The 15166-nt window shown below is 41.9% G+C and overlaps 1 long non-coding RNA gene across 1 annotated transcript; it reads left to right on the top strand.

Moving 5' to 3' along the window:
• Window positions 1–11675: 11675 nt before the first annotated feature.
• Window positions 11676–14419, top strand: LOC125307043. The gene is made up of 6 exons (XR_007195640.1): window positions 11676–11950; window positions 12725–12841; window positions 12973–13072; window positions 13308–13394; window positions 13512–13648; window positions 14009–14419. It is a non-coding gene; the product is annotated as an uncharacterized LOC125307043 (long non-coding RNA).
• The last annotated feature ends 747 nt before the right edge of the window (window positions 14420–15166 follow it).

The following is a 15166-nucleotide window of genomic DNA, read 5'->3' as shown; positions in this document are numbered from 1 at the left end:
GGGAGCGCTGTACTCACCTCCCAAACAGTCAAATTCACAACTTTCCTTGGCACTTTTGGGCCGCCTTTGTTGCCAGCAACTGAAGAGGGATGACTGAAGTCCTCCCCAGGGGCTGATGCCATGCTGATGCTTACTATCGAGTCACAGACACTTGCGTGAGCGGCTGTGGAGGGATGAGGAGACATGCAGTAGACAGTCTCTAACATTCTCTAAATGTAGCCCTCCCTGTGTCCTATAGCATATCTGCTAATGACAGTGGACTGAAATAATGACAAATGAAATGGAGGTAGCACACAGCTACACACCAGTTACCAGTTACGCACTCAATATGCCCTTTGGAAGTTTAGCAGGTAGGGTACTGGACATACACTGAAGCATTGCACTGAATAAACAAACAAACGAAGGTTCCGTCGTACTTTTCCAAGGATGGGTGGAGCCTGGGTCGCTATGGTCGCAGGGCCACAAGGTCAGAGATAGCGTGGCCCCGAGTCGAGATGAGCTGCGCCCCGAGGTCAGCAGACTCAGCAGCGATGGGTTCACGCCTGTGCAATCCACGAGGTTAATGAATGCAGGAGAACGTAAAGGCACTTCTGGCCGCCTCTTATCTGTTTGCCAGCCTACCTGACACCTGCCTCTCAACTCTTAATAAGCCCAGCAGGCGAGGGAGAGTCACGCGCCAGCCCACTGCAGGGGAGGGGAGCCAGATGGAATAGCTAAGCAGAGGGCCGTGGGCAGAAGATGTCTCACCTGCGGCAGTACCATGCTGAGGTTCCTATCCTCCCACCAAGTGGCCCCACCCTGCTGGATTTCCGCTATATACACACCTTGTGTCAGTGAACAACACAGGTCACATTTGGTTTGTGATCATGTTATCTTATGAAGAAATGAACAAATGTCCCCAGTTCAAATTGCTAACAGTTTATCCAACATATTGACACATCGCTAGTTGATAGCATTTAATTCATTTTGTACTGTATATTTGTGTCCACAATTCCCCAAACCCCTCGTTCCACCTGTTTCCCCAAGGATCATTTGTTATATAGGAGAAGGTGAAGAAAGATTAATGGAGAGGGCTAGCAAGTGAAACCTGCAAAAGCCTAATTATTAGGTTTTTCAGTAACTAAGCTTGTACCCCAGTTAGGTTCGATGCGGTGTAAGGAATGACAATAAGAAGTTTGTGAGGGTACAAACCTTTTTGAACATCATGCTCACAGAGGAAGAAGAAAATTTCTTTTTACATTCAAATCTGATTAATAATATTAATTTAGTAATATAATATCGATAGGCGCCAATCACATCGTGTATAGAGTCGCTAGGCTTAGCATAATGATTGATGGCAGAGTTGAAACGGTTCGGCGTGAATTCCCTGCTACTTAAAAACAAAGAAGGTGGATGTTGCTGATGGCGAACAGCGTGACACGAGCTAAGCTTTTTTTAAGTTGGCAAAAGTTTGAACTAGCCAAGTAGCTCCGCTGGTGGGAAAACGCATGGGACTCATGAGTTGTAGTGCTATCCTATTGCATGCAGAGGGAATTTGAAAGACAACCGATTATCCCGCCCCTCGGACTGAGCACTGCTAATGGTGAGTCCCCAGAACCTACATTTTAATGTGGGTCTGGCTCGTCAGGCTATAATATACACTGAATGATGGAATGAATATCAAGAATATCTATTAAATACACTGGGTTACACAGTGTATATCATCCCAAATTACGACACACTGAAAAACCAAACCTCCCAGTACTGACTGGTAAAGCTCCCTTTCTACATATTACATACTCCGAATCCTTCCCAGACAAACCCACGGGTCATTGTGCTGCTGAGTGACTGGCTTACATGTGTTGTTCAACAGCCTGTGCTGTGCTCCTGTCACTTGAAGCCAATCTAAAGCTGCAGCCCGCCCTCACTCGATGCTAATGAGACTCGGAAAGAGGACCCATGTTGAGTGAAATCTCACATCATCACACCCCGATCCCCCTACCCACACACACACACACACAAAACACACACACACCACCCCCACACTGCCACCCACAAGGAAAAATAACAATACAAATCATTCACACCCATAATTAACAAGGATTTCCTCCCATGCAATCTATCAAATGATGCTCCTGAAGTTCTTAATTGCCTCTATGATTTACATATTCCAGGATAATAGAAGCACAAAACGTGCAAGAATGTGACATGACACCGAGCTAAATCCATTCACATTCAAATGAGGAAGACTTTCCCATTCCAGTCAAACTTTCGTTCCATTTCATTTGGTTTGCCATGACAAGGCTGACACCATAAGACCACGGCTTTCTCCCAGTCTAACTCCTTTCGACGTTCCAAGTGACTTGGCTTATACAGCGGAACATGAACGTAGATGACAGCCACCAGGGGCTTCTCTGTAGGTAATCGTGTCCAGGTTGTGAGGGCCGGGCTAGCGGTGGGGCAGGGGGCTTGGCCTCCACGAGTCCTGGGGCTCGTCTCAGGACCCCAGCAGATGGAGCTGGCCACAGGGTTGTGACATATTAATACCAGGCGAGGTGGAGGGAGAGAGCGCAGCCGGAACAGACCGACATGCTGGGTTACAATCTGCAGCGGAGTCGCACACGTGCATGTGTGTGGAGAAGAGAGAAAGAGAATGGAAAAGGAAATGAAAAAGTGATGGAGGGAAGAAAAGAGGAAGAGAGAGAGAGAAAAGAGAGAGTGTGAGATATCTACTTAAAACAAAGCTACTTTAAGCTATTGCTGAGAGGCCCACAGCATCAAACTTACACATCTCATATTTGTATCTCATAATCTTTACTATACGTCTCTGGTGTGTGTTTGCCTGGGCCCTGGCATCACTGATAACCTGCCTCTGATGGCTGACTTTCTGCAGCACTCATCTTTTATGAGATAGAGGTGAAAAAGCAACGTTTGGCGAGGCGCTGGCAAGGAAATCATGTTTCCCTGTATCTGCACCCACTTGGCTGTTTGCGATTCTAACTGTACTCTGATGCAGCAGGTTCCTGCTCTTCACAAGGGAGCTTTTTTAATAGCCCTCAGCAGCATGAGAAGCTTCTAGAACAGGTAACCATGAGACTATTTTAAAGCTATCTTCACAAGCAGCATCAGTGAGTTAGTTCTTGTGTAACTACAGTTTTAATGACTACTATCAGATAAAGCACATCACTCTGCTTTCTGTCCATGGGCAAATGTGAAACAAGCAGGCAGAGGCAGTGAGATCTTATGGAGAGGAAAGGAGCTCTAAGTGCCATCCCTTGGAGGTAGAGGGAGATAAAACATGGCTTGTCTGCAGCACATCAGTCAGTCTGTTGGGGGATGGAGAGGTTATCTCAGTGATGACACTACAGAAATATGAGGAAGAGCTCAATCCAATCCTCAAAGTAAAATAAAACTTAGGCCCATGCCATATTTGCTCTGGAGAAATCTGTAGGATGTATGGATGCACATGAAAACATATGTCACCAACATGAGAATTCTCACACAAACCTAACCACGTGGAACAAAGAAGAGTGGTCGATACAAAGCAACCGAAGGCTTATTCATTTTCGTAAAAGTCTCTTATTGATTTTTAAAGTTTCTACTGGCGTCAAAGTAATGACTTTGTCCTCTTGACTGCCACAGACTTGCCAGCCTAATTTTTGTTTGAAAAGAACCATTTTTTTGAAAGCTGTGCTTCTCTTGAACCCCCTGCTGAAAACAATGGCAGTGTATAGCACTGCCAGAGCTGCCTTGCACCTTGATGATGGTGAAATAGAATCGAACTGATAAACCTTTTGACGACATCTTCTGTGAGATTCCGTTTTTTCAAAACAGAGGGAAAAGATGAAAATATCATTGCACTGAGACGAAGGGAAACTTTGGCACGGAAAAACCAAGCTTGAAAAAGACAGGGGGGAAAAACAAAGATAATTTTAATCCAAGGGACTCTCGGCGTCATTGCATTCACAGCTTGTGAAGTAATTAAAGAGAGAAGCATCTCTCCACCGCGTCCCTGGACATTATCTCTCAGCCAGTTACCCGGAGAGGTAGAAGTCTCAGACAGTGTGTGCTTGTGTGTGTGTGTGTGTTTCCACAAAAAGTAGGGGTCCATCAGTGCTATAAGACACCGGCTGGCAGGAATACCGGTGCAAGAGCTGACAATTACGGCCCTTAATCCGCAACCGTAAAGTGGGACCCCCCGCCTGGGCCTGTAGAGTGACGACAGATGGTGTGAGATATTGGTGCCATTAAAGTCGGCAAACTGCGGTGAGTGACCCACCCAGAACGCTCCCGTCAAGCTCCATCGATCCTCTCCCACAGCCCTGTGTCCGGCTGCAGAGCCCACAGAGGTATGCTCGCAGAGTGACCTCCAGAGACCAGAGTGGGAGACGGAGCAAAAACATCACCAGTGGTGTCGCGCAGGGCAGCTGCCCTGCAAAAGCAGCACCGTCTCCCCCTTTTACCCAGTTTGCCCTCGATGCGGCGGGGCAGAGAACTTGCCTCCCCATCGCGGCATTAAAGGATACAGATCACAATCTGTGGGCCTCGGGCTCCCAGAGGAGCTGAGGTGCCCTGTCTTTGAAAACAATAAAAATCATTCGCCTGGAGACCGGCGCGAGTGAAGTTGTTCCTCTTGGATGGTTTCTTTGCTGGAAGTGAAAATGACAGCAGGCTTTCCAGTCCAACCAATATTCCAGGAATTCAGATGAAGGATTTCATTAAAAAAAAGATTTAAGGGACTCAAGCCATCCATATTGGCCCACAGATAATGGACAACCATCTGCGATTTTTTTGTACCCTGAATCAGATCTGTTCCACACCAGGTGTGACTTCACACTTACACTGGGCTAAAAAGGATTGTCTACTCGCCAGGCATAAACCCATCATATACTTTAATAATGGCCAAAAAAAAACGTTTACCTGAAACTACAAAGCAAGTGGCCTGATTCAAGTCCTGTTAATATGATGCCAGCATTGGATTTCATTTGAGCCAGAGCTCAACACATGGCACTGCATTAGCCATGGGCAAGCTTGATTTGGCTAGCTACCGTGTCTTCATCGAAGCGAAGAGCTGAAGGGGTTTTTTTTTTCCTTTCTCTTTGGACAGACTGTGCCAAGATGACTTCTAAGTGACAAGAACAAAAATGTGGTATTGTGAGAAAATCTGCAGATGATGGGAAACATCACTTATAATGTAGTAGGATAAATCAGACCCTCAAACTAGATGTACTGCATAGCGGTACAAAATATGACCGCTGCCCAGTCCTCCACATTCTCTCCACAAAAATAAATCATTATTGTCAATTTGTCTCCATCTCTTACTCCATCCTATACTTTTGTGTATGTAAATGAGTGTGTGCAGTGTCAGTTTGTTTTTGTGTATATTTGTTCTTCTGTGTGTGTTTATCTGTGTGTGTGTGTCTGATTGCCTGCATGTGTGTGTGTGTGTGCATGCATGCGTGTGTGTGTGTAGCTGATATGGCCCCCCATAAACGGAATTGCTTGAAACTTGGCATGCTTTCAGAGGGTCCTACACTTCAAATGTCATGCAGTTTTGAACATGTCAGCCAAAGATACCTGCCATTACAATGCTTCGTTTTTTGCTTTTTCATTTTTAACTAGGTGGCGCTATACCTCAAATGAGTGGATATGGGATAGGTTGACATGGCCCCTTGTCACCAACATGCAAAAAAAGTTGGTCATCCTACCTGTAGGTCCTACGGTTCTCAAGATATTCATAAAACTGTGTCTGGCCTACCCTCCTTTCGGGGCGGCCTGGTGAGCCGGGGGGGCGATGGATCAAAATGAAAAACAATGGTTCCGTGTCATCCTTGTGGGGCTACATGCCCACCAAGTTTCATGCAGCCCGGTCTTTTAGTGTCCCAGGAATCTTTGACACAAAATTACTGAAGAAAAAAAACTCTTGACTAAACCTATATCATATGGCGGTCATAATAAGATCATTTTTTCCTTAATGAACTACGCCCTGGACAAGATTTAACCATGAATTCTGACAAGCACATTTTGTGTGGTACACTGCAAGGTAGGATAGCTAACCTAATTTACTTCTGCCAGCTGAGAATTCTCATCCAACATCAAGACCTGTTCTCTTCTAGCCTGGGCTCTAGTGAACAGTAGGAGCTTCAGACTCTCATTTCCTGCTAGCCTGAGAAATGCTGGTGAGGGCTGTAGCCTCACCCTGCTGAAGCACCATGTGTGCCAAGACAAATGCAGACACCTGAGAAAATGACACAGAAAACAGCGTGCATGCGGTCTGGATCACCGCTGCGGACCATAATGCACTCCCCACATTCATTTTTCTCCTGACCTCCATTGTGTGAATGGAGAGAGGCTATGGGGTGAAAACAATGGGCTTGGAGTAAGAAGATCCTTTCCTCACTTGCAAGCTCACTTGTTATTCATTTTTCTGAGGCGTGGGCTTAAAGGCGCCTGTCTGCATTAAGCCGGTTTTAAAAGACGACCTTGCAAGCAGACAGAAATATCAGACGGAGAAGAACTTAATGAACTATTTGCTAGGAGCCCATACAGACCTGCGGTTAAAGTGTGTGAGGGGGCAGTGCATACAGTCGACAGACTGTATCGCTATACATTAAAGCGGCCTGACCCTGCACTGCATTTTACAGACACACACATACACACATAGATAGAGGAAAGGACATGAGAATAGAAAGTAATCTGACTCATACAGGTCTTGGAGAGGGAGGGGGAAAAACTCCTCTTTTTATCGTCCAGAACGGTCATCCAAGGACAAGAGGTGGGCAAATCATGCTGGCTCCAAACGGAAAGAAAAAGATGTCAGGTGGCTTTCCCCTCTTTTCATTCTCACTTTATCGGTCCAGTCTCTCATCCATCTTCCTTCAGATTGCTTTCTTTCCCCTTCAGTTCCTCTGCGTGACCTCAGTCAGGTACAGTCAGGTGGCACGAGGTCCCAGGCTTGTCACAAATCCATCCCAGATCTGAGGGTTTGTACCTGCATTCTGTCAGAAGTACACACACAGAGGAGAGTATGAAACAACTGGTTGGTGGGTGGGTAGGAGTGTGTGTGTTATCTATAATTATGGGTAATTAACCTGGAAAGGTTTGGAATCAATTAGTCATTTTAAATGGAGAGGTTGAGGTGGTTCACATTGGTCCCGAAAACAAACCATGGATGCTTTCAAAAGGTTAAAAGCTTGTTGTGAATTAGAACTTTGATGTTAAGGTCATATCTGCATAACCAGGCTGAAAGAGGTGGCTGAAAGAGCAAAAGAGACAGTGGTGTGTTTGTGGAAGACAGACAGGCCGTTGCCTGTAGCCACAACTGGACCGAATCCATTGGTTCATGGTGAGGGCACTGACAACCGGCCCTCCCCTTGAATGACAGGCGCCCGTTTCAAACAGGGGGGGCACTCACTGATCTGAGAGATGACACTTCAAAAAACAGGCCAGGCGCTCTGGCATCCACCATGGCCCTGAGATGTGGCTTTGGTCCTCTGAGAAAGTGACACATCCATTGAAGATAAAAACAATAGCCGCACAAAAGGTTCTGCAGTTCCCATTTCCCCATCTCGCACAGCTTGACATCTAAAATCTGCCCCTGACACACCGAGGAAAAGAAATCAATAAGCTTCTGCCTCTTTACCCTCTCAAAGGTAAGGAATACGTCTCATTACTGACCACGAGAAAGGAAGACTAAAAACACAAACTCAAAATAAACTGACATTACAGTCCGTGTTGCAGAAAAACGTTGCTTGAGCTAAACACCCCTTGAGCAGTTGACAAAAAGTTTGGACACTATTGTATGCATAAACAAGGGGAATTTTTCAGATAATGTGGCAACTTAAAGTTGTCCTGAAGCAACTGAACTATACATTCCTGAGACACCAGCTAGATGACTTGGATGACTGAATAACCAAGATATTAATAAACTTAAGGGGGTATAGTAACAGGTAACATGTATTCTGCTCAGTCACTGCTACCAGATCTATAGTATAAAGTTGAGTGCAGTTTCAAGGTTATTTTTGTATATTTGTATTATACACAATTGTCGTAAATACCACCCTTTGCCCTGGACACGGTATGAGGACTTTTTTTTATTAACAAGCTAAGATAATCCCCGAAAAGCAATGTCGACTGACAAGGTAATATTACACAATTTCATACAAATAGTAGGCTATTGCATAATTGCCATGAAGTAATTTGTGATTTTTGTGTTACCATCAAAATAACTGAAGCTAGTATAAGGAGGTAAAGAAACGTACAAAGCATGACTAAGTTAAAGATTATTTTGAGTTGAGAGACATATAATGTAACAGCAGATGAACAGCTCATGTCAGGTACAAATGGCATGCCTTTACTCTCAGTCAGTGCATTCTGTGCAAAGGATGCACTGGCTACATTCAAATACATCCTGCAAAAGGCCCTGCAAGGTCATGGATGTCAAATACTCCAAGTGAGATTTTAGACCTTTGCTTTACTACACCCAACAACGCCCCTTAGCTCTTCTTAAATCACTGCAACCTACAACCTTATCAACCACCTCATTGGGCTTATTACCAGTGTTGCCACAGTTACCTTGAAAAAGTAATCTGATTACTGATTACTGATTACTCTTTTAAAAAGTAACTTAGTTACTTTACTGATTACTTGATTTTAAAAGTAACTAAGTTAGATTACAAGTTACTTTATTAGTTACTTTCAGCAGCTGCCGACAACACCCCCACCGCCTCAACATAAAAATGATAACCGATTTTGCCAATACTCACTATACAGGAAGTGGATTTTAACAGTAATGTCAGCAATGTATAGCAGACATCCCAACCTAACCTACTTAGATACTGAAATTCATGTTTGTCCAATAATGTCTAAGTACACCAAATAAGGAAGGCCTATTGATAGAAATTGTTATATGGCCTTGAATTTCCCCTGGGGATCAATAAAGTATGTATCTATCTATCTATCTATCTATCTATAGTAAAATATGTAGATTTTTTTTTTCATGTAGCCTTGGCAACTAGCCATCTTGTATAGGCCTGAGTAATATGCAAATGAAATTACACTTGTTAAACTCACCTCAACAAGTCTTTTGCAATCATTTAACCCGCCGTGAGCAATGCTAAAGTTGCTGTTACAAACAGTGCAGTGTGCAAGACTGTCATTATGTTTTAATCTTATGAGACAATTGGGTATACTTTTGTGTAGTCTGATGTGAAATGGGTCTTAAATCTTCCTTTTTGAGGGGCACTGACGCTGCCATGACGCTCCTGTTCCTAGATACACTGACTGAACTGATTAATTAAGTTTGGGAGAAAAGAGATATAAGCACACTTACACTGAAAACTGATTGGTTGTGATAGTATATTTTTACTACCATATTTCTCTTAAGGCTCAATCAGGACGATGCAAGATCAGGATCCAGGCTTTATTCTTTTCAATGAGGGGCCAGTGGCCCTCAAGGGAGAGAAGTACATGTTTGTTTCACCCCATCATGGATTTCACCAGATTCTCAGTATTCTCTGACTTCTCATGTATTCTCTGACTTCTCTGAAACAGTCTACCAAATTTAAGTTACACACAAAGAGAAGGAGTGACCTCTAGGTCCAACCCAGTTTGAATATGCAATAGAAAGGGAGGATGAGGATTAGGCCTTCATCAGGTCTGGTCAGCTTCTATTGTCTTTTAATTAAAACTACCCCCTTTCCTGGGAAGTCCTTCAGAGGCCTGGACACATGCTGTTCTACAAACATTAACATTTCACACCTATCTGAAGAACATGAGGAGAGATATCTTATTTATCAGAAATATCACTTATAGAATGTTCCAAACATTCTCACAATCAAACCATTACAATCCTTGTACTGAGACTATTACAATGATACCAAACATGAATACATTTACAGTTAATAACACAAATATAAAATTCAGCTAAAGTTAACTATAAGGTCTTTGTTTAACCCAAATACAGAACAGAGGAGATTGACAGATGGTAGGAGCCAGTGGGGAGCATTTCACACCTACATCTGCATTGAGAAAGAGAGTACCCTCTAAATGTAAATGTGGCTAAGCCTCCACCAAGTCTGGGGCAAGAAACGGTCATATCAAATTATTTCCTTCAGTTGATTTAGCCAAACAGACCAGGATGCTCTCTGTCTTGGATGCGCTTCAGGCACAAACGCACCCCTCCTCTCTCTCTCCCTCTCCGTTGTGTGCGCGCGGTATGCAGTTGAAGTCCGGTCTGGCTTGCGTGCTCTTGTTCGCTCCAGGTTCCGGGAGATTTTATGTAATTTTATGTAATTTGCGGGCGTCATGGAAGCTGCTATCAATATGTGGGAGACTCCCAAAACTTCGGAGACTTGGGATGTCTAGCTAGACAACACTTTGTCGCCAGCACAGAATGTACAATGTAAAGAGGAAAAAACGCACGCACATCCCGATCTAATCCTGGGTGCTGGACAAAACACTTACATGAGAGAGAGGGGAAAAAGTCCGCAACACCAGTATATGCTCCCAAGTTATAGTTTATTTACCGTGACGTTTCGGGCCCACTCAAGCCCTTGAAACGTCACGGTAAATAAACTATAACTTGGGAGCATATACTGGTGTTGCAGACTTGTTCCCCTCTCTCAGAATGTACAATGTACCTTAATGTTGTCATGTTTAACTGACACAAACTCAAAGTAACGACTGATGAAACACTGGGTGAAAAGGCTCAGAATCAGGGGATATACTGACCGGATATTTTTTATGACATGCAGCATATCAGGAGCATCTTTGATCATATCCTGAGTTTTTAAGAATCAGTGAAAATATTGATTTATTTTGACTCCTGATATGCCAATGAGAAATCAGGGGTATGCATACCCAAATCACAAGTCACACACACCATTTCTGGATATCTTTGGGTAGGTCTCCACCCTTGGATAGGCTTAGGCTATCATATTAGATAGCCTAGGCCCAAGATCTGCCAAGATCTTAAGTCACGCATGCCTTACGCCCAAAACGTACCATAAAACATCACTGATAGACTATTTGCCGTTTGATTTCTATCTAATTTCGGGACATTCAAAAATAGACTATTTACAGTGTAAAGACTACCTTTTTCAGGTCAAGGCTAGCCTACTTACCTAATTATTTTGGTTATGGTTCAATTTCAATGATATCTTTGAGATTGTATAGTTGCTATAGTCTGTAGGTCTAGCCTACTTTTTATGTATAATATGCATGAGATCTGTTGGAGGAATAAAGTCCACATTTTAAATTATCTGCTTTCCCCTTGTCCCCAATGCTGTCTGCCAAAATGAATTCGGTTCAGCTGGAGTTGCCACATAACAACAATACAAAGTTAAATTTAACAGTAGCCTAAACAATTTGAAGTAGGCCTACATTAAGAAGAACAGCAATAATAAACAACAATTCAATCAATAGCCTATAATGAAAATAAATACATACTATATGCTACAAACCATAACACATAAGAAAGGCTTATTAAACTTGTTAAAGTTGAGCATCTATAATTTCATACTATTTTAACATTACAAGCTTTCTTGTGGGCCAACGTAACAATGGATCAATCATGTTGTAACTTGTCTATAAAACGTGGGTGACTGATAAACCAATGTTGATTTAATTTAGAAACAAGGCTTCAAATGAAATTGACGTCAAACTATATGAGAACCAGTAATGTTAATAATCAGAATAGTAGTAATAGCCCACTTGGCTACTATGTTTTGACACTTCTACAAAATCAGTTTGGTAGTCATTTTAATGTAACTAAAATATGCAGGCCTAATAATTTCCACGATTTCTTATGCTTTGCCTCTCGATAAGCGCATGCGCACACACAGCATACCCATCCCCCACCCCTGACTGACTTTTCAACGAACTCCTTGCCACTGGTGGTGACTTCAACCGTCACTTTTCTGTCATGCATCTGACTGCAAGCTGTACAAACTCTGCCGTCATCATATCCAAGGTAAGAACTACAGTACATTTGTATGCCAATTGAAAACTGGAATTAATTAGGAAAATACTGTTTTTAGAATTAATGTTAACCAAAACCGTTTGTTAACCGTCATGTTAGAATCAGCTAACGTTTGTTAGCTTTATGAGCTAACATCGCTAACGTTAGCTGCTAGCTGTTAATGTTAACTTTTCCAATAACTAACTTTACCATTGTGTGGAATATCTGGAATGGTAGTAATATCATATTCAACAATAAGTCTGTCTGAGATTTCGTTATGGATGTAAAGTTTTAGTTTGAATGAAATGGCCAAGGCTATCAGGCACGAGTAGGTTAGCTAACCTAGCTATAACTTCTAGAAGCTACATTTATAGTGGCTGCTAATGACTATGCAGGCTAACGTGAACAGGGGGTTGACGTACCTCAATATGATGCCGACAAGTGAAGGGATCTTTAGTTTGTGAAGGGTAACGTATAGTGTTATATTAAGCCATCCTTACACCAGAAGACTTGACCAGATTTGGGTAAGATTATTGAAAGATTGTAGTCTTTTGAGTAAAGCTTGAAAGCCAAATCTTGTCAAAGGTTTCTGATGTATGGGTAGTATTAGGCAAAATGTTCTTCATTTCATAGCCCTTATTTGGTTGTACCTGACTTGTGCCAAGGCATGTGTTTATTTAAGATGCATGTGAGGGCATTAGTGCTTCAGTGATAGTCTTTTCACGTTATGTGTAAGCTTATTTGGCAATTTATTCATCTTAATTTCCCTCTGTTCTCTGTTTGCAGGCAGTGAGTTGTGAGGACTGCTTCCCTGAGAACACTGAGTGCATTCTGGAATATTCCAAATGTGTGCCACTTCCATACAAAAGAAGTTCAAATCCCGCAAGAGAGTTCACTCACCAGGTAGAGACAGACAGACACACACACACGTAGAATAGCAAATAACATTATAATGTGTTTGCATGTATTTGTGTCTGTTGCTGTGTTTAGTTTATCCCCTTTTTTAATGTGTCTGTTTGTTGTTATGACTGTAGTGGGCTCCATCAACAGACCAGGGCAAAGTCGGTCTGTCCTGCTACTACTACATGCTACTTGACTATGTCTGGAAGCCATGGCTGCTGCCCTCAACATGCTGTAAGTGTTTGTGTGTTTTGAATGAGGGCTATGTCACTGTGCACACTCTAATTTGTTTGACAAATGTGCAATGTAATGCATTAATACAGGAACTAATCATCATTATTGTTGTTTTTAATAATTTTGAAGTTTAGCCATGTTTACCATTATGTTGGTGGTAATGTAAATAATGTGTTGAATATATGCCAAACTGAGCATAATCATAATTTAGTTAAATCTTATTTTCTATTTACAGAAACTGAAACCCTCACAAATAAACTGATATCAATAATTGGTGATAACATAACATTGATGGTGATGGTGGCAAGGGTGCCTTCATAAGGTAATTATCATTTTTGTTTGAACACCTGATTGACTTACCAACTTATTTTTTAATGTTTGATTTTTATCTTAATCAACAATAACATAATGTATAGCAATTGCTGTTTTATTTTTTTAGGTGCCATCCAGCAAGTCCCAGCCTGGAGCCAGAGGCTGGCACTGCATGTCAGATGGGGGAGGATCTATGTTCAGAAAGGTGGTTTAAGGTGGTTTAAGCAAGAAGGAAAGAGCTTCTGCAGACAGTGTTGCAATTAGGTATGATACTTTTGGAAATTGATCTTAATGCCTTAATTAAAAAAATTAGGAAAAATCCAACCTTTAAGGACAGCAATTTTCTTTGTGTATCGTAAATAAATAAGTGTTCCTTAAAGGTTGGATTTTCTCTTCTTTTTTTTTATTAAGGCATTAAGATCAGATGATTTTTAAATGTATGTGTATGCTAAGGTTATGTAAACTTATGAGCACAACTGTAATACATATCTCCATTACTTCTAACTATTGCACCTGACGTCTAGGCTGCTATTGTGGGTTTGCTTTTATTTGTCACACAAGCTGAGTTAATTATATTCACGGACAGGGTCAATTGTAACATATACTTTCTTTCTCTTTTTACAGACACCTGACTTTTACTGCCAAAGGGACCATCAGAGCACCTTTCCCTACCATCTATACCAGAAGAGTACGGACAAGGGCCCAAAATGTTTTAAAGGACGTTGCACGCCCAGACCATGGACTGTTTAAACCACTGTGGTCAAGCAGAAGTCTCTGTTCTCACTCGGCAGGTCATTGAGAGGGGGCGAGTGTCACTGCGTAAGCCCCCTACTGCAGGTGAGAAAGCCATGTTGATTTGAATATTGATTGATAAATACAATAAAGGCCATGTAACAAATTTTATTGCCTGTCGTACAGTATATTTTTCATGGTAAAGTAAAATAAGTCATTGGGATTTAGCAGGTGTAAGTAAATAATGTAATTAAGTGTATGTAAAATTAATGTGAAATATTATTTAAGTTAAAGATGCACAATAAGCTCAGTGATGGTTATGTACTATCTCACATTTAAAACCATTACATAAATCACCATATATAAATCACATGATTCATTTAAAAAATAAAGGCATAAAGCCTATCGAAAAGCAAATAAAGGCATACACATAAATGCCTGCAAAATTAGCTGTGTCTGGCAGTATATGGGCTGTATATGCGTAGTCCCATGTTTGACATATCAGGGGGTATATGGGAACAATAACAAGAGGTGTCCGGGGTTATATAAGTAGCTAATACTTGAAACATGGATCATATCAGGTGAGAATATGAAGTCTGGATATCTTGCATGTCGTCGCAGTCCCATTCAGGACTTTTGATATGCTCCTGATATGGCAATTGGCACTAAAATATCAGGAGCATATCAACCAATATATTTCCTGATATTACGCATATCAGGAAATATATCACTATGAATATTCCCTGATTCAGAGCCTTTTCACCCAGTGAAATGTGCATCTCTCCCTCTCCCTCCATTGTTGTTTACTTTGTGTCGCTGCGTGGTTTACACGTGAATTGTGCTCATGCTGAAAACATGAGCATAGCCTACATGACTTAATCCCCAAGACAAGAAGAAAGCAAAGAATATATCTTTTTACTAAGGAAATTTACAAAAACAGCAACGCACAGTAACTTAGATAAGTAACTTTAATCTGATTACTGGTTTGTAAATAGTAGCGCGTTAGATTACTCATTACCGAAAAAAGTGGTCAAAATCGACTAATTACTA

This window comes from Alosa alosa, chromosome 14, assembly GCF_017589495.1.
Source record: "Alosa alosa isolate M-15738 ecotype Scorff River chromosome 14, AALO_Geno_1.1, whole genome shotgun sequence".
NCBI lineage: Eukaryota > Metazoa > Chordata > Actinopteri > Clupeiformes > Clupeidae > Alosa > Alosa alosa.
The sequence above is the reverse complement of the archived record's forward strand: the minus strand, read 5'-3'. Positions and strand labels throughout refer to the sequence as shown.